The following is a 19510-nucleotide window of genomic DNA, read 5'->3' on the forward strand; positions in this document are numbered from 1 at the left end:
TTTTTCTCCAGCAAACGTAATATAAACTGTCCTGAAAAAAGCATTTTCATTAAACTGTAAAATGTTCAAGCTGACATATTTTACATGCTTAGGCATAATATATTTCTTCACACTGTGCATGTGTGTTTTTCATTTATTAAGAGGAAACTGAAAAATGCTTCTTTCCATAAAACCTGAAAGTTTTATCACATCCTTATGTCAGCTCTTGGGGTTCTCATCTGATTTTTTTAATGCATCACACGGAGTTGGAGACACTTCTCTTGGAGCAAAGGAACATTCCTTTTCATTTCTTAGTTCCAAGAAATCCAAATGCAGTATTTGGCCATGAATGATGTTTGAAATTCTTGTCACAGCATTTTTTTTCAAAAGGATGAATGGAAACAGAGCTGCTGCCCTGCTTGAGACAGATTTGCAATAAAAAAGGAGATATTCCATAAATGTACAGATTTGATGAAGATTTGTTTCATGGTTATTGCAGATGACTACACCAGGGGAATGTTTGTTCCAGCTCAGTTAAATATCACAGTTTTTGTCGTATTTTTTTTTGCATTGACAGGCCTTGTAGGTAAATTCAGCATTTTTAGACAAAACATTAAGTAGTTCTTGTACACTCACAGTGCAAATTCTTCTTGGAAATATTCCTCCCAAGAGGAGATGGGTGGACTTATAAAAAAGTAATGTAATCATTTTTGGCTTTTCTGTTTGCACTAAAGATATTGTGTTGGAAATCTTACGGCTTCCATTGCAGCTGCTGATCATCTATTTTTGCTGTGATTTCCCTGAGGGGTGAATGACCTCTGTGTCTGTGACTGGCTGCATGTTCCGTGTTTGGGTGTACACAAAATAAGAGGTTTTTACACCTGGTGGGAAGAGGCTTTTAATAAACACTCTGGTTTACAATGTATTACAATGAATCAGGGTGGAAATAAAATTAACTGCAGGAATTTGTTACAAACATGACTTCAGCCTTGGCTTTGCAGATCGCTGATGTGTCTGATTAGCTTGGGGGTCTCTTGCAGCCACTTTCAGGGAGAATTAAGAAGCCAAAACTGCATTTCCTTTGCCATTCCTGCTGGCTCCTGTCAGCCAAGGTGTGGCTTTACAAACCTGGCCAAAGCTGGACAAGAGCTGGAGGGAAGCTCTGTGTTTTTGGAAGGTACTCAGTAATGTTTCCCCTTCCTCTCACTCCCATTTTGGTTATTTCTGGGTGTGTCTTCAGCTTTTCTTCCAGCAGGATGACATCTGGGATGCCCAACGTGCTTCATTTGCCAGCAGAAGTGTTCAAAGGCAACATCAGAATTTATTTAGCTCCTGGGATGTACATTGCAGTCACTGCACTGATTTAGGGTCTTTGGGAGGGGATAAAAAGAGCATCTCTCCTTCCATCCTGCTGGCTCCATCAGCACTTTCTGCCTTCTTGCATTTGAATTTTTATATTCAGAGATTATGGGGCTGTTAGGGATTTAGAGGGTGATTAATTATTTCCTTCAGAGAGAAGTCCAGAAAGGAGCTGAAGACACTAATTTATTAAGTAATATTATTTTATTAAACTGTTTATGTTTTAGCCTAAAAAATGGGGCTTGGCTGTACATAATGAAAAGGACTGTTTCCTAAATTATGTTCCTTCAGACTCTGCAGCTGAAAGTCACAGAAGAAACAAGGAATCTTGTTTGGGGGGGTTGGATGTTTAGATGCAGATGTGTGAACATGTCCCAGGTACTCTACAAAAGCACAGGGCTTCCCAAAGTGATGTGGTTTTGGAAGGGTGGGGTTATTATGGATACAGCTTAGTTTATGCTCTGGTGTTTCATCCTGTGCTCTGTGATAAAAAGTGGTTTACAATGCCACAAGAAATGGAAGCAGCTTCATGTCTGCAGAAGGGGGAAATCTGATTTCTGACCGTGCCAGGGTGTGAGGTTTCACATCCTTCAGGGAGAAAGTGCAGTGGGGTTTTATGGTGGGTCAGGCTATCACTGAGCAAACATCATTTACATAAAGAGCAGATCTTCTGTCAAAACCATCAGGCACCACCTTAAGGACATTTTATCTGATGTCTTGGACATTAACTCATGAGCTCTTTCCCTACAGGGAATTTTTGCCCTTCCTAGGATGTTCATTCCTGCAGGACTGAGGCAGCTGAAATCCTCTTAGCAATTGCAGGTTTCTCCAACTCTCTGCAGCCAGAAATTTCACCAAATCTAAATAAACTTTTTTATTCCCAGCTAAAGGACTTCCAACAGGAGTTAGATACCCTCACTCACGTGAATGTTATGTTCTTATTTCCAAAAGCACACAAAAGTTAATTTTTTAGCAGTTCCTTGCACAAACTGGGCTTTAATTCTTATAAACAATAACAGGCTCAGCAATATCTTTACAAATTTCACAGTCAAGCCCAAAGCAGTTCAGGGAAAGGGTTGTACAAATGAATCTAAAATACAAATCAACTTAAGAGTTCACTGTTGTGGCAACCTGTTTCTGTTTGCAACACCTGTGAATAACCAACAGTACAAGGGTTTATGTGGGTTTTTTTCTGTTGGTGTTTACTGGCACATTTTTCATATATTTGATGTCTACACTCAAAATGAGATTATGAACTCAATTTACAAAACTCTCTGACAAATATAACTGGCGAAACAAAAAGCTGGATGTAACAAGTCGGGGATGAATCATTCCCAGAAAGTCAATAAAATTTAACTATATCAACTCCAACAGGTCTGTGATTTTAAATCTGTGTTCAAACTCACAGAAAAATAAAAGCATTTTCAAAAGATGTTTCCTGGGACTGTATTCTGGTAAAGCTGTTACTTATTAGAAGCCAAATAATGATTACACAGAAGAGTGCAGGCTGGAGTTGCAAACATCCATTATTTCTGGTAATAAGGCTCAGCACTCATGTTGCACTTAACATTTTGAAAGCAGTGAACAAATATTAACTCTCTTGTGATCCAGGGAGGTTTCAGGATCTCCATTTGCAGCTGAGCTAAGGCCAGCTTTTTAAAATGTGACAGGCATTCAGAAATTGAGAAACTCAGAATGCCAGGCCACTTCTGTCACCTCCTGATGATGTGATTTTCCTGAGGCCAAAAGTGACACGTTAGCTGGGGCAGGGTTAGGCTGGATGATTTCCTCGGCCTGCAGACAATGTTCCCTCTCATCCTTTGATGAACGAGATGAGATGACAATGAGAAATGACAGAGAGGGAACATGATGTACTAGCACCTGTTAGAAGGTTTGAAAAACTGCTTACTGGAATATGGAGTGCTGGAAGCAGCGAGGAAAATGAGTTTGTGGGAGCGAAGAAGCGGGCAGGATTCACACAAATGGCTTCCACCTATAAAATTTTCATTTCCTAAGGGAAAGAAAAAAAATCCCATCAACTCTCTACCCAAGTTTTATCCATCTGAGCCCCTGGAGGACCAGGTTAGGAAGGGAAACTGAGTGTAGTGCAAGGGGCTGACATCACTTTTGACAAGGGATTGATCCAAAGCAGTCAGCAAACCCTGCTTGGGGAACTGTGCAGCACTGGTAGGGTCTGGGAGCAAGTGGCACCTTTATGTCTCCCTGGCTGCTCTCCAAAACTGGGTTCCTAAATGGATTTCTCACTGCAAGCTCTGGTAGGTTTTCTTAGAGAGCAGGATTGGTTTCCTAAAGAGTCTTTTAAAAAAGACTTTATCAGCTGTGCCTTAGGACAAAGCCTTTGCTGTGCTCTGCCCTTGGATGGAGTCTTCAGCTCAGCCACTCTCAGGGGAGATGATGGGGTGGCAGCTCCACACCTCCCATGGCAGGTCCAGTTCCTTTTGGAAAATCCCAAATAATTTTGTTTAACCTTGCAGCTCACAAATGACTGAAGCAGCTCAAGCTGGCTTCTCCAGAAGGAGGTGTGATCTTCACCAGGGGACAAAGAGCAAGCCAGGAACTCAGCCACTTGTTTGATCTTCTGTAAATCCTTCCCTGGGAGGGTGGATCCCTGGCAGTGCCCAAGGTTGGACATTGGGACAGTGGAAGGTGTCCCTGCCCTTGTAGCAGATAGAACTGGATCAGCTTTAAGCTCCTTCCAACCCAAACCATTCTACATTTCCATGAAACCAGGTGAATTTTGCTTCCCCTGATCCAGGATTCCTGGAAAGTGAGGACAGGTATTTGCTGTGCTTTGCACCAGGCTCAGTTTTCCACGTGGAGCACGGAGCTGGTTGGAGTTGGCTGCCAAACATGAAACAGCACCTTGGAAAAAAGACAGGAGCTGATCTAATGCTCAGTGCCTTCCTTTTGTCTGGCTTAGGAAAACATCTCCAAATTCTCTCCTGTCATGTTGGAAAAATGTCACATTTTTATTTCCAGCAGGCTCCTGCTCTGAGATGAGTCAAACACAATAAAGCTGATATCTGTATTCCTGAGCTTGCTCTGGCTCTGCCCAAACTTCAGCTTACAAACTATTTATGTGGAGTTGTTTGGAAATGGAAAGTTGTGAGTGCTGTTCCTCATTCTGTAATCAAAAGTTGTTTGTGTCAGCCACAGGAACTACTCACCAATGTGTGTTGACAGTGGTTGAAATGGAAATACAGAAGCCCTTGTCTGAAAATGAGAAAATCTTCCTCCTCATCAGAAGCCTCCACCTGAAAAACAATGATTTACTTGTTTGACAGAGAGAGAAACACTGATAAAATAAACCATGTTCCAGGCCATTTTCAATGTTCATCATCTATCTGTCTAGGAATATGTACTTTTATCTCTAAAATACACATATTTCTGCAATAAAAGTATTAATATTCTGGACGGGAATCCAATTTTATCTTTAAGCAGCATTTGCCAAGGATTGTTAAATCATATAATGGAAGCTTTGTCTAGACACATTTCTCAGTGGCCAACTTAATTTTTTTTTTTTACTTTGATTGTTTTTAATGTATTTCTCGGAAGAAAAGGTCCTAATAAATTTGTTTACAACCTTTTCTGGAAACTATGGCAGTTTTATAATGTTCAGCTCTGGTAATAATTTTTTCTAACCCAAGCCCCCTATTCTTGGAGTCTGAGTGTTCTCTGCGAGAGCCCTCAGCTGAAAGTTCCCTCAGATTGTTATTAAAAAAGTTATTAGGTTTTCTTTTGCAAGTGAAACATTATCAAGTGTATTACTTGGAAAGGAGCAAAGCTTTCTTTCAGTGACTGCAGGATGTTTCCATGTGATGATTTTTATTATGATTTTTATTAACATAAATTGCCTGAGTGTATTTCACAGTGGAAAATCCAAATTCTGACCATTATCAAACCCAGGACAGCCTCAGCACCCAGGCAGGGACCAGGACATGGCTTTAAAGTCTCAGCAGTGGTTGTTGGAACAAAGGACAAGATCTTTTTGTGCAGCATTTTTAAAGCTGCTGCCTTTGTGCTCTCCCCCCTGGCCTTGGTCCAAGCTCCCTGGAATCAATGGAAATCCCACGTTGGTTTTGGTGGGATTTAGCTCTGGCCCAGCTTTCAGGTTTCAGACCTCTCAATCACAAGTGTTAAAGCCAGCCTGGCTAAATGCTGCTGCTCTCCACAGGGCTGCAGGTGCTGTTCCTGAGGCTCATAAAGTCACCTTTTCCTTTCATTCTCACTGCTCTTTATTAATGAAGTATTCTTTTCTCCCACTTACCAGGTGTGCACCTCAATCACCTCAAAGCCATTTTAAAAAGAATGCCAGGATGGTTTTAAAAAGCCAAAGTAGCTGCATGGAGCTGGATTTTCACCAAAGGCCATGAGTTCATTTAGGGCACCTTTGCTTGGTTTGGGTTGTTGGGGGGGTTTAAGTTAATTTTTGAATCTTTTCCTGCTTTATCCTGTTTTAAATTTAATTTCAATTTAAATTATACACAGCATTGTCCTGTTTTAAATTTATTTCTGTGTAAATTCAGTCTGTTGTCTGAGAACTTTTGCATCAGTCAGAGAAGGAGAAGTGAAACTCTTTAATTGGGTGAATAAAGCAGAAGGATTCCTTCCAGGATTTGCAGCTTCTTCCCTCCCACAGCTTTGGGGGATGTTGAGAGCTGTCCCTGCCCTCCACTCCGGGGAGAGGGGACATGAGGTGCTCCTTGGAGGTTCCCATAGCTAAATTCTAAAGAATTTAGAGGGAAAATGCCACTTTGCAAGGCTCCAGTGATGCCAGTATTCCCTGGGGAAGGCTGGGTTGCTGTCACCCTCTGGGTCCATCTGCTGGGACATCTCCAAGGACATCCCATGGGTGACATCAGGAGGGAGTGTGGTTTCCATGGCCACACTTCCATCCCCTCCTCTCCCTGCCTGTGCTGCCACCTCCAACACAAAGGATTCACTTTCCAATTTAGAGAGGTCCGAGCTGCAGCATCTCACAGCTGTCACACCTTGATTGTTCTTTTAATGCTTTAAAAACTCAACTTCTAGCGAGAAATATTTCTTCCTTGAACTCTCTGCGTTTGTACAGCCCTCTGTCTTTAGATTAGACAAGCAGATACAAGAATTGTCTTGTAAAATTGTAGTTTCCCTTTAATAAGCCACTCTGACAGGCAATTATTCATGCAGTCTGCTCGGTGCTAAATGTTTCTTCATGCTGTGCACCCCTGTCTCTTGATTGCAGGAATGCACTCCTGTGAATCATAATTATGAGTAAATATGAACTGGTGTGCAGGAAATGATTTACTAGGCCTTCCATTGCTACATGCTATTGATTCTCCTCTTCTAACAAATAACGTTTTTTTTTTTTTCATTCTGTAAGTTTTTAAGTATTTACTGCAACTTATTTTGACAAAAGTTGGTGAAACTCTGCATGAAGAATCTCTGGTGAGAAATCTCTTGCTAATGTTTCAATTTCAGGACAAAAATGGTAAGAAGGTGTTAAAGTTTGTGCTGGAATATTAAATATTGTACAGACATAGCCATGTGGATCCAATTCACCTTGATAATTATCCTATTTTCAGATACTTTCAGACAAACCACAGGCTTGTCATACTTAATAAACCAGATATTCCCTCATGATTAAAGAAAGAAGAAGTCTGATCTCACTCTTTATAGATCAGTGTATATTTGGGGCATGGAGAGTGAAAATCTAAACTACATAAAAACTATGTAATAATAACCATTTTGCTCTTTGGCTGTGTGATAGAAATACAGCAGGAAAGCCCAAAAATAGACAGAACATCGTGAGCCTTTCAGGATCTAAAGTTTTCTTCCTCTCCAGGCAAATCCTGTTGACTGAGATGTGAATCCTCAGAGAAAACAGTGGAGGTTCTGCAGGGTTCAGAGTTGTATTTAATTTTAGAAGTAGTATCATTTCCGTGGGTATGTAAAGAACAAATCATGTCAAGCAAAGATGACTCCATTTTTAATTAAATCCCAAATTAGTGGGAGAAGACAAGGCAGTGCATGAAAACATCTAGAATTTACTAAAGCATTCCACACAGCGTGTCTCAAAATTGTGTTTGACAAATGAATCCGAGTGGATTACGCAGAAATGCAATTATGAGCCCCAGTAATTGGCTAAAGAATGTTCTGAGGAGTAATGATCCACAGGGGACTGCACTCCTGGGCCCACACAGGACATTTTTGGGATTTCAGTGCACCCTGAGGAGGGAGGTTTGTGGTGGTAATGTTGCAGAAACAATTTAACTCGTGGGGTTGTGTACCTGGCAGAGATGAGGGTTTGGGGAGAAATATTCGAGAAATATTCTTTGCTTTGTTGCTGCCTAGCTGGAGGTGTGCTGGGCGGCAGAAATGCTCACAAATCATCTGATCACAAAGGATCACAAATGAATCTGCAGCTTTCCCCAGCCAGAACTCCCAGAGGAACATTTACAGAGAGATTTCAGCATCACCTCCTGTGCCAGGCTGTCACCTCTGGGGGCTGTTCCCACCTGTGCAAACACAAATTTAACCAATCCACTTGCCACCCACAGATCACAGGGTTTTCTCACCAGGAGTATCCCTGGAGACTGGATGCTGGGAATTACAGAATCATTTAGGCTGGAAATGACCTCTGAGGTTGTGGAGTGCAACCATTAACCCAGCCCTGCCAAGGCCACTACTGACCCATGGCCCCAATCATCAGGAGAAGGAAATTTCCTTGCTGAAAGGACAAATAAATTGAAGTCCCTGTGTGAGCTGAGCAATTGCCTTCCCTGTGAGGCACAAATCCCAGTAAAACACCAGCTTGGATCATCAAGGAAGCAACAGGCTGGGCTGAGGGGAATAATTGGCCCATTTCCCAAATTCACATTATGTGTTTAAATCCCTGAAAAGGGAGGGCAAACTGCTGCCATTTGGGGTTGTGTCCCTGTTATCCCATTTTTATCCTGTTTTTCCTGAAAAGGGAGGGCAAACTGCTGCCATTTGGGGTTGTGTCCCTGCTCTCCCTTTTATATCCTGCTTTGCTTTGCACAGGTGCAGAGGTGCTGGGTTTGGCTCTGGGAAGGCAGCATGTTTAGATGAGTGAGGTGGGATGTAAAAAACCCCAAGTCAGCTCTCTGCAATACAGAAATAGATGAAATTGTAGCAGGAATTTTTTCTTATTGCTCAGGCATCGCAGCACAGAAAGCTGGGAATGTTTATCCAACAGCTCCAGCAGTTATAATGGGAAAAATAAATGTTGCAGCCAATGTGGGGTGTGGATTCTGGACCCTGCATTCTGCTCCAGGAATTGGTTCTTCAGGGGGATTTTATCAGGGAAATCCTTCCAGGGGGATTTATCAGGAAAATCCTTCAGGAGAATTTATCAGGGAAATCCTTCCAGGGGGATTTATCAGGGAAATCCTTCCAGGGGGATTTATCAGGGAAATCCTTCCAGGGGGGTTTCATCAGGGAAATCCTTCAGGAGAATTTGTCAGCCTTTGTGGGAGCATGGAGAGGAAGGGCCAGGACCATTCTCCTCATTCCTGTCAGGACACTTGGCCATGGTGGAGCTCACCCACCTGAAATATCTCAAATATTGAATATTTAGGCTGAGTTTTCATCCAGTCTCCCCCAGCAATCAGTGAAGGGAGGATAATACAGCTCACCTTTAAACATGGACAGAGTAGGTCATGTAGGTAGAAGAGAAAACCTCTTTTTTTCTGCCAAAGGAAACCTGGGCAGCTGTGCCAGGCTGAACTCTGGGCAGTTCTTCAAGGCTGACACTTTCATTACCCACCTCAGCTCTGGTTTATTTACAAGTATTTATAACCACTGGCACATCCTGTGTTGGATTTCCCCACATTTTTGTCCTACCTGCCCACCCATTCTGCTGTTCTCCCCTTCTGCAGGGCAGAGGGGCACGCTGGAAACCTTCAAGCAGCCTTGACTCCACTGATCAAACTTCAGAAATCAGTTGAAACTTTTTTTTTATGAAGTAGAAAAATATATATATATATTTTTCCCCACAGGTAAATCTTTCCCAGGCTTTTGCTGAGGAAGTTTGGACCAGAAGATCCTTGAGGTCCCCTCCAACCTAGTTGTTTCTCCCACCACTGTTAAACTCTAGAAAGAAGCCTTCCAGCTGAGTATGTTTTCTGCATATAAAAGGAGAGCATTTAACCAGAATATTTCAATCAATCCCATGAATATGTTTCACTCCAGTAATCCAGGCTGGATTTAGGATTGGGGAGCTGCTTCCCAGGGGTAAAAACCAGTTCCACCTGCCCAAGCTGAGGCTGCCTGGGCTGGGGAACTGCAGAAAGGTGGTTTTGCCATTCCTGCCATTTAAATGATTTCACTGCCTCACATTCCAGAAGCAGGAGCATAAGGAGCTTTCATGTTCCTGTATTCTTCATTTTTATTTCTAGATCAAGCAGCCACCAGCACTGAGCAAAGCGTTGTCACAGTTGTGAGTAATGAACCTGTGGACACTTTGCTAATTTGCTAAAAATAAGATTTTACATCTATTAAAGCTCCCTCTCATCCCTTTGGATGATGAATTAACACTGAGATGTTCTCTTGCATCAGTGTCCAGGCTGGAGAAGGCTCTGGTTCAACAGACTTCCCAAAATTCACTCTTTAATCCTATTTTGTGTGTGGTGGTCTCACAGGGAGAATATAAAATGTGAATGGTGGAGTCATAGTCATAAAATAAAGAAAGTAAAAGGCTTTACAGTGGGGCTATGAAAGCAGTTTCCAAGCAGTCCTTATTGAAATTAGGTTTTAATCTGGTAAAATAAGAATGTACATTTACAAGCATCTCTTTCAATCGAGTGAAAATACTGCGAAATAAAAAGCTCTGCAATTTATCCTGTGGGTTACTGTTTGCTTTTATGGGGATTTTGTCAATGACAGAACAAATACTGTAAGCATTTCCTGATTTTATTTTTTTTCCCTCTCTGCTTGGGAAAATAACAAAATAAAGAAATAATTCTTTATTTTTTTTTTTCCCCTGCCTGTTCATTCTGATATCACTCTTGGAGCTATTTCCCTTCAGTCTTGGTGATAAATGGGGCTTTGCAGGGAGCAGCCATAAAGCTCTCACAGTTTGTTTGTTGCACGTTGCTTATGTGGATTTTAAAAGAACATTTTATTGTAATAAACAGCCATGAAAAATTATATATCCTGATCAGTTGTACTAACAAGTATTTGTAAAATAAATCAGAGAATTCAGGTTTGTTTAGTACTTTCACAGGAGTCTGTTTGCCCTGCTGTCGTGCAGAGATTTAATTTCATTTTTTCTTTAGTTGTCTTTAATTCAGCTTTGGTTTTTTAGACTTATTTTCCCATACAATTTGAAAACTTCTCCATCCATCATCCATCCATCCATCCATCCATCCATCCATCCATCCATCCATCCATCATCCATCATCCATCCCTCTCTCCTTCCAATGGCACTAAAAATGGGATTTCTAAATCTGTATTCCTCCTGATTTTCCTGACCTGGGAGGAAAACATTCCTCCCAAACAGCTCAGCCCTAAAATCCAGTTATTTGGAGAAGCCAAACAAGGCATGTTCTATCAACACATTCTTTGTAATGAAATTAATCTCCATTTTCCAATTAGGCTTCTCTTTTTTTATCAGTTCCCACACTTAATAATATCTACAATTACGAATAGAAATTTTAGTTAATAGTGTCTATTAACAACTGGCTTTATAAGAATTTATCTCCCATTTAAATATCTGTGGTCATAGTAACAGGAGTAATTGAGGACTAAATGAGTTTGCAGCCTTGAGCGTTGGATAAATTGCATTATTTCCTTTTTTTTGTTATTTATGCAGCACCACAAGTTCAGATGGGCAACCCTTTGGTGAAGGAATTTTCCCAAATATCCAACCTGAATCTCTCCTGGTGCAACTTGAGGCCATTTCCTCTTGTCCTGTCCCTTGTTCCCTGGAAGGGAAGGGAAAAAATGGTGGCAAATAGAAGGAATTCCTGAAGGTAAATGATAAATGATAAATGATTGATAAATTATATTGATTGGTTCTTCCACACCCCAGTTTTCCAAATCTGGTCCCAAACAGCCTCTCTCTATCTCCTTCCTCACCCTTACAAAGTCCCAAGCACTTTCTCAATGTTTTGGGTTTTTTTTCTCCCCATTTTCTCTTTTTTTTAATCTCTTTCCCTTTGCTTTTTTCCCTGCTCATTTTCCAGGGCGTTCTCTCTTTTCTCCTTTTCCCCATTTATATTTTTCTCTTTGCTTCTTTTTTTTTTTTTAATAATTTGGTAATTTCAATTTTTTCCTCTTTGTAGGAAGATTATATTAAGTGACAAGAATAATGTCAAATAAATGAGATTATGTTAATTAACAGATCTTGTCGCATTTCCATGATTCACAGGAAAAAATATTCACACTGGCTGATTTTTCAATTAAATCATTTGCTCTGTTATCTGCTCAGCATATCTTTATGAATATGCAGAACTGTAATGCAGTTAAATTGTTTCAGGGTCCTTGTGAACCTCAAAAAGCCATAAGGTGCCTGCTAGCAAAATAGGAGATTTTTTTTTTTTGCTTTTTTGGGTCAAAATCACAATGCTTTGTTTTAGCCTTGATATCTTTTTCAAGGAAGTACAGGGGATTAAATGTTTGAAAAAGCATCTTGATTCTTTCCAAGGATAACAGGCTCATTCTTTTCCTTGTTCAACTTATTTCATCTGAAAAGCATTATTATTTTTTTTTTCTGTGCCTTTAATATTTCTCATAATGTCTCTTTATCCCATGGGTGTTCTTACCACGAGCAAGAACATCCCAAAAACGCCTCAGAAAGAATCTGCAGAGAATTAGCTGGAACTTCAAAGATATCAGAAGTATTAATTCTGAACTGTGAGATTGTTCTGCCCACGTACAAAGGGAACCTTCTGGGAATAAATTGGAGTTTCCTGAACATTCCTGTGCTGTGGCAGGGAAGGAATTGCAAAGTCTGGCAATGTGGTTCATGGCAAGCACCAACATCTCTGATTTCAGAGCCTGTGGCAAAGCCTTGTGGAGCTGGTGCAATTTGAAAATAAAATCTTTTTCTCATCAGCTGAGAAACTGGAGTGTCATGGGCACCTTCCCAGGGGGGTTCTGTGCTGAAATTGCTCAAATTGGTTCTCTGGTGAGATTTCACTGAAATAAGAGAACAGAGCCTTGTGCCATGGAGGAGAGAGGAGATCTCTGTCCCCTGCAGGCACAATGCAGGGTAATTTGGAGGAATTACAAGGAACAAATGAAGTGAGCTGCTGGTTGTTTACTGATGGAAATCACCCAGGACAGACATTCCCTCTCTCCAGCTTCACCCTGCCAGGGCTTTCCCTTTCAAAAGCTTCTCTGTGATTTGATTGCTCTGCTTGGGACCACAGAAAAATTTAAAAACAGAGAATTAAAGTATACAATTTTTTTATGTATTAAAATATTGCAGCACTGCATGTAATTCAGCATGTATTATTGCTGTTATAATTATTATTACTATTATTATTAAACATGTAAGAAATTCTTCTACTATAGCACAGGGCATTGTAATAATGATTTTTCTTTTCTCCAAGGTTAATATATTTTCAAACTTACAGCCTTTATAACTTTCTATGTGTAAAATAAGACAATTTGCTAGTGTGGAAGATACTTTTTTGTAATAAAGTGTGGGATTTTATATATTTGATAAGTCTGATTTGAATAGGAAAATTATGAATATGAATATGAATATTTGGGGTTTTCATAGAATTATGGAATTATGGAATAGTTTGGGTTGGAAGGGACTTTGAAGCTGATCCCATTCCTCCCCCATCCATGGCAGGGACACCTCCCACTGTCCCCAGTGTCCAGCCCCAATGTCCAACCTGGCCTTGGGCACTGCCAGGGATCCAGGGGCAGCCACAGCTTCCCTGCCCACCCCACAGCAGATCTGGTCATAAAGACAATAAAAGAAAACATTGCAAGGAATATCCCAGCCCATACTCAGGAACAGCAATTTCAGGATTAGGTTTTAGATGGCTGAATGTAATTTGGGGCATGGGATAGATCCAAGGGCACACAAGGCTCCCAGGCAGCACAACCACAGCGTTCCCTTCTTTCCCCTGCTCCTTTTTGGGATCCCTCCTTTCCCCAGCACACCTGGGCACTGTGCCCTCCCTGTCCCTCTGATAGGGTCAGAAATTTCCCCTTCCATCAGTCACTTCTCCTTTTCTGCCAGGGCAGAGGGGTCTCCCATTGCAGTGACCCCTTTACCACTCTGGGATTCTGCTCCTTCTTCCAAAATCTCTGCAGCAAAACTGCCCTGCACCTTCCAGCCTTAATTTCCAGATGGTTTTTTTTGTAAAAAAAATCCCCAAGTGCTCAAGGACAGGAGCACAATGTGGTGAGTGGAGGGTTCAGTCTGGGAGGGAAGGGAGGATGATTCTGTGAGCCTGCCCAGCCACCTTTGCCAGGACAAAACTCAGGTTCTGCAGAGCTCCCCATGCCCTGGAGTTGCTCTGAGTGTCCCTGGATGTTGTGGCTGCTGCTCCTTTTGTCCCAGGCCTGCTTTGAACAAGTGACTGCTTTGACTTTCTTTCACATTAGTTGGAACACCTCTGCCTTTTGCTGACTCTCCTCATTTTATCAGAAATAAATGTCAATAATCAATAGCCATTATTCTGGTAGATTCATTTCTCCTTAATTGGTGCCAGGGCTCCTGCCCTGCCCCCTGCTCCTCATGGAGCTGAAAGCCCAAAAATGCTCCTGGAGGTGATGTTTGCACCCCACTCCATTTCCCTTCAGGATGGATGTTTTGATGGGAACCAAAACCCAGTGACTACACTTTTGAGAGCCGTATATTAAAAAAATACAAGTGGAATTGCCTTTTTGCCAGAAGTTTTTGATTTTTCTGGGAGTGCTCTTCCCTAAAATGCTCTTGAATTGGCATCCTCAAGGGTTTAAACAAAGGAGATAATTAAACAGATCCTTCAAAGCAGAGACTTACTGGTGTGCAGGAGAATGGTGCTTAAGCACATTCTTTTATTTGAAAACTGTAACTTTGTGCAGAGCTGTTTTTATCTTTTCTCACCCATCTTTTATGCTGGTGCAATTATCATGGGCTAATAACAGCTGACTCAATTTTGAACTTCAAATGAGAGAGAAATTCCTTGGGTTCCATCTCAGCACTCACATCGTGCACAGGGCCAGCACAGTCCAGAATTTTCTTCTGATCCTGAAAAAAAAATAAAAAATCCTCGTGTGGCAGGTCTGGAGTGGGAACATCAGGGCTTCCTCTGATGCCACCAGGAATGTGGTGGCTGTCCCTAAAGGTCACCACACAACCCCCTTAGAGGGTTTAACATATGGAGGGTTTAAAAATTCCATCAGTTCTTCTGGAGGCTCCATTAGGATCCCAGGACATTCCCTGCTTTCCAGCAGGAAGGAAAGAGAAAATGGGAAGGAGGGGAGAGTGATTGTGTGCAAAGTAAAAGTCAAGTCAATTTGAGTAATCAGCTGTGGGAGATTAACTCTGTCAAACCCTGGCTGCCTCCTTTCAAGGTATAATTATCCTTAAATTCGGTGTAAATGTTTATTGAGAATAATGCATAATGTTACATTGCTCTTTTGTGACATTCTGAGTTATGGAAGGAACAAATCCCCTCATCATCAGGGGAGCCTGTGGGCTTTGGATTCTCCAGTTTCCCTTGTCTGCCTCCCACACACTGCAGGTATGACACAGGATGATGTCACACTTTGCCAGCTTTGGTACTGTTTATTCACAATGTTGTACAAACAAACCCAGATCAAGTTAAAGTATCTGTAACTCTCAGTATTTGAGCACTGCTGGTAACAGCTGGGCAAATAAATAAGGATTTGCACTCTTTAATAGTTGTCACTCTAATTATGGAGTTAATGTAAACCTGAACCCAGAGTTTCTTTTGGAGTTAATGTAAACCTGAACCCAGAGTTTCTTTTGGAGTTAATGTAAACCTGAACCCAGAGTTTCTTTTGGAGGTTACCAGGAGAGGTGCAATTTATTGGCTCTGTTTAAATAGAGTTCAGTGGAGCTGAGGAGCAGCAGTGGGGTCTGGATTCACTGCAGCCAGTGGGAATCTCCCCCTGAGATTTCCCACAGATCCTTGGAAAAGCTCTCAGCATCACCACAACCACAATTTCACAGAATCATGGAATGGTTTGGGCTGGAAAGGAGCTGAAAACTCACGCAGTTCCATCTGCTGCTGGCAGGGACACCTTCCACTGTCCCAGGCTGCTCCAACCCCAATGTCCAGCCTGGCCTTGAGCACTGCCAGGGATCCAGGGGCAGCCACAGCAAATCTGGGAGGAATTCCTTCCCAACATCCCATCTAATCCTGTCCCCTGGCAGCTTGATTCCAATGGGAATCTTCCCAATGATTTCCCAAAGGGGACACAGCAATGTGAACCAGTGCCACCAGAGATCATTCCTCACCTTTTGTCAGCCTCCAGGGCACAGTGGGAAACAAAAACAGAAATAAAACCTTCAGGAATTGATTGAATTTCATCATTCCCATGTGATCTGAGCAGTGCTGCTGTTGAGGATTAAAGAACCCAGTGATATTTGGGAAGTGCCCACCTAGAGCTGGCAGGAAACACAGGGGTTGTACCTGGTTATTAACCTATTCTTTTTCCTTTGGATTTTGCCCACATGACCACAGAGGAACCTCCTACACAATCAGAAAACTCTTGGTTTCCTCTACAGGTGGGGGGAAAAAAAAATAAAATAATTGAGCTGAAAATTAAAACCCAAACCAAGAGTTACACCAAAAGAGTGAGAGAAAAATGGGTGAGGAAGGGAGAGATGCCAGTTTGCAGGAGTTTGAAGTAGCTGTCTTTGAAGCTTTTTATGTTCCACTCTTCTTTCCTGCTGCAGCCCACCGGGAATTTGAGGCTGGAGGTTCAGAACTCCACGTTCAGAGGAGATGAAAGGCAGAGTCATTCAGTGGTGAGAGCAGATCTCTGGAAATGCATCCAAGCCCAGTAACTGCAATTAAATCCCAGGACATGATGTTACTGGTGAAGGGGTAATGTGGCCCTCAGTGCTGTGCCAGGTAAAATGAATAATAACTTCTGGAAACTGCCATAGATCACTGAACTTTGCAATGTTGGTGGTGGGGGCTGAAAAATGAGTACTGGGGATTCATTGGGAGAGTGTGCTGCTATAAATTACAGAGACGTGCTCAAGTTCATCAATAAAGGTTTAAAAAAGGCTCTTTAAATTAGCTTTCCAATTGATCAGGAGCAGTTCTGAGAAAAGGCAGCAAAGGGTTGGAGCAGCTGAAGTCTGTGAGTATGGTCTGGACCTTGAAAAATCTCAGCTGGCTTTGTAAATGACCAGGTATTCAGAATATCTCCTGAAAACTGACTCACCTTGATGGATGCCAGCTTCCAGAGAGGCAGAAATCAGTGACTCAGGAGGAGGAAAAGGTAACTCATGCACTGCAGAACAACAATTAAGATGTTTTCCTTTCATTTTTGTAAAGATCACGAGATGCAAAATAAGGCAGAAGGGTTTAGGATTGCCTTTGTTTGCTGGCACACCTTGCCTTAAATTAACAGGGAATAATGGGTGTTCATTCTGTAGCACTGTCTGTGTGAGTGTTTAAGACCTGGAAATATACTCCTTATTTTTCTCTGAGCTTCTCCCAGCACTGCAGAACACAAACCCAGGGAGGTTTATTCTGTTTGGGTTTCAGTGTGTGTTCTTTCATGTTTTATTCCAAACAGGAGCAATTTCCCTTTATTTTCAGCTGTGCAGGATATTCCAGTTGAATTCCAGGGTGCAGTTTCCATCATTCCATGAACTCTGGAAGCAGCCAGGCTGTTTTGGGATGTTGGTAATTCCTGGAGTGGGCATCATCTCATCTCCAGGCTGACATCCTGCTGGCAGTGAGGGCTGGCTGAGCTCCCCAAAAAATCCCCCCCAATTCTGCTGAGGCTGCTGGTGTACAATTTAAACACCAGAAAGGCTCAAATAAACCCCATCAGCTGTTAAGCAGATGAAGATAAATAGACCCAGCAAGCACCAGTGGCCACACAGTTGGAGATTTTTTTTCTGTCTTCTGAGTCCTGTCATCACATTGAAGTTTTCAGGCAATTCCAAAGGAATCATATTTAGGATTTATAAAGAATAAGCCTGTAAAGGTTCACAGCTCCCTGCCTGCCTGGAGGTGGCATTACACAGTGTGAGCAGCAGGGATGAGTCTTCACTCCCTGGTTTGGATTCCTTCTCCCCCCTGCCACTCACAGCCTCCTCAAACATCATTAATCATGTCACGATAAAAGCTGGCTCTGCACTTGTCTCTCTGTGCTCACAGTTCCTTCTGGAGCTTGTTGCAGTTAACTTCTCCTGGGTCAAATGATAAAAGGAGATGAAAGAGCAGGTGCTGAGGATGCCTCCTCTGAAAGGTTTCTCCTATCTCCCCATGTCCTGCCATCGCTCATTTCTACTGGGGAGAGCAGGAGATAATTATAATCTGAGAGTGGGAAAATAACTGTCTGCCTCCTCACTGCCACCCTGGGGAGCGTTTAAGCACTACTTAACCACGGGTTAAGCATTGCTGGCTTTGCAGTAAAGTTTAAGTACAACTTGCTTTGAATAAGTACAGGGTCTGCTCTCCTGGAAGCGCTTTGAGGGCAATCATCTCCCCAGAGACTTCAGCTGGGAGGACGGGCTGGCACCTGAACTGCCTGCTAAAACTTGAGCAGCACTTGAGTTGCTGAAGAGTTCAATAATTTAAAAGTGGAAAAGACGTACCAAATTATCGAGGTAATTTTCCTGAATATGGGTTTAACTTAATTTTCTGTGTCTGCAGCAAAGCAGTGCCCAACATTTCCCTTGGGAGCCATCCTAATGAATCTCATTGCCAGCGAATTTTCCCTTATATTCAACCTAATTTTTCCCTGTCTTAATTTAATCCCATTACTTCTGCTTATGCTCCCTCTTGCTGCACTAAGTAATTCAGAGTCAGTAATTAGGTGCAATTAGAGATGCGTCAATTAACGTTCCTTGGCTTGGCTGCAGTGCCACGGGAAGGTCCAGGAGACCTGGCTGGGTTTGTGGAGTTCCAGGAACTGCTGAACACAGATCTGGTTCCTTGCAGCCTTCCATCCACTCCCACTCCTCTATATTTAGCTGAAGTTGCTGGGCAGAGCAGCTCAGATATTCTTATCAGCTCTTCATTATTCTGGTGACACTGAACACATCCATCCCCCAAGCCAGTCAGTCCCATCAGGCCAGTAATTAGCAGAATTTATCAGGGAAGTGAATGTGGATATAAAAACACAGACACATCAAGTCATCATGAGTTGTAAGAAATATTGGAGTTCCAATTTACCCATTGAAGTGTTGAAAGAAATTCAGTTCTTCCATTGGTGAGTTGGTGCTACTGGAGAGGGAGTTTTTCCCTCTGAGATTTGGAGTTTCCTTCCCTTAGACTACAGAATATTTCCCTGGTTTCCTGGAACACTTACTGTGGTTTTGTAGGGATTTGAACTGCTGAACACTCAGCTGGAAAAGATTGACTGCAGCAGTTTGGATAAATATATTTGATGCACAGATGTTGTAAGAAGCTATTTTGCATGCTTGCCTGACTCGCTTCCCTTTCCACCTTAAAGAGGGATTCCACCTTTTCCACCCATCTGCACCTCCTCTCCCTTGCCTCTAAGGGAAACAGCAATTCCTTACCTGCAGATTTATAGAAGCACAGAGGGGTTTGGGTTGGGAGGGACCTTAAATCCCATCCAGATCCGCCCCTGCCATGGCAGAGACATTTTCTGCTGTCCCTTGGACAGGTGCAATTAATGCATCCATGGAAATGCAGCTTGGAGGGTGAGCAGTGAGCAGAGACAATTCACCCACATCAGTCAGCAATTCAGGACCCTTTTCAGATAAGGAGTGTTGGGACCAAATTCCCTGATCCTTCCCAATTTTTTAAACTGCTGGAACCTCCCCTGCACTGAAAGGATTGTCCCCAGAGTTATAAAGTGTGTGGTTATTTCCTGGTGTGCTCCCTGTGTTCCATGGTTTTTGGGTACCAGCCATGGATGTCAAAGCTGCCCTTACTCCAGCTGTTGACCCTGGATCTTCCCAGAGAATTTGAGAGCTTTATCTGCTCCTGTGGGCAAAACCAGTTCAGAGACAGCACCA

Source organism: Catharus ustulatus, chromosome 8 (assembly GCF_009819885.2).
Source record: "Catharus ustulatus isolate bCatUst1 chromosome 8, bCatUst1.pri.v2, whole genome shotgun sequence".
Lineage (NCBI taxonomy): Eukaryota > Metazoa > Chordata > Aves > Passeriformes > Turdidae > Catharus > Catharus ustulatus.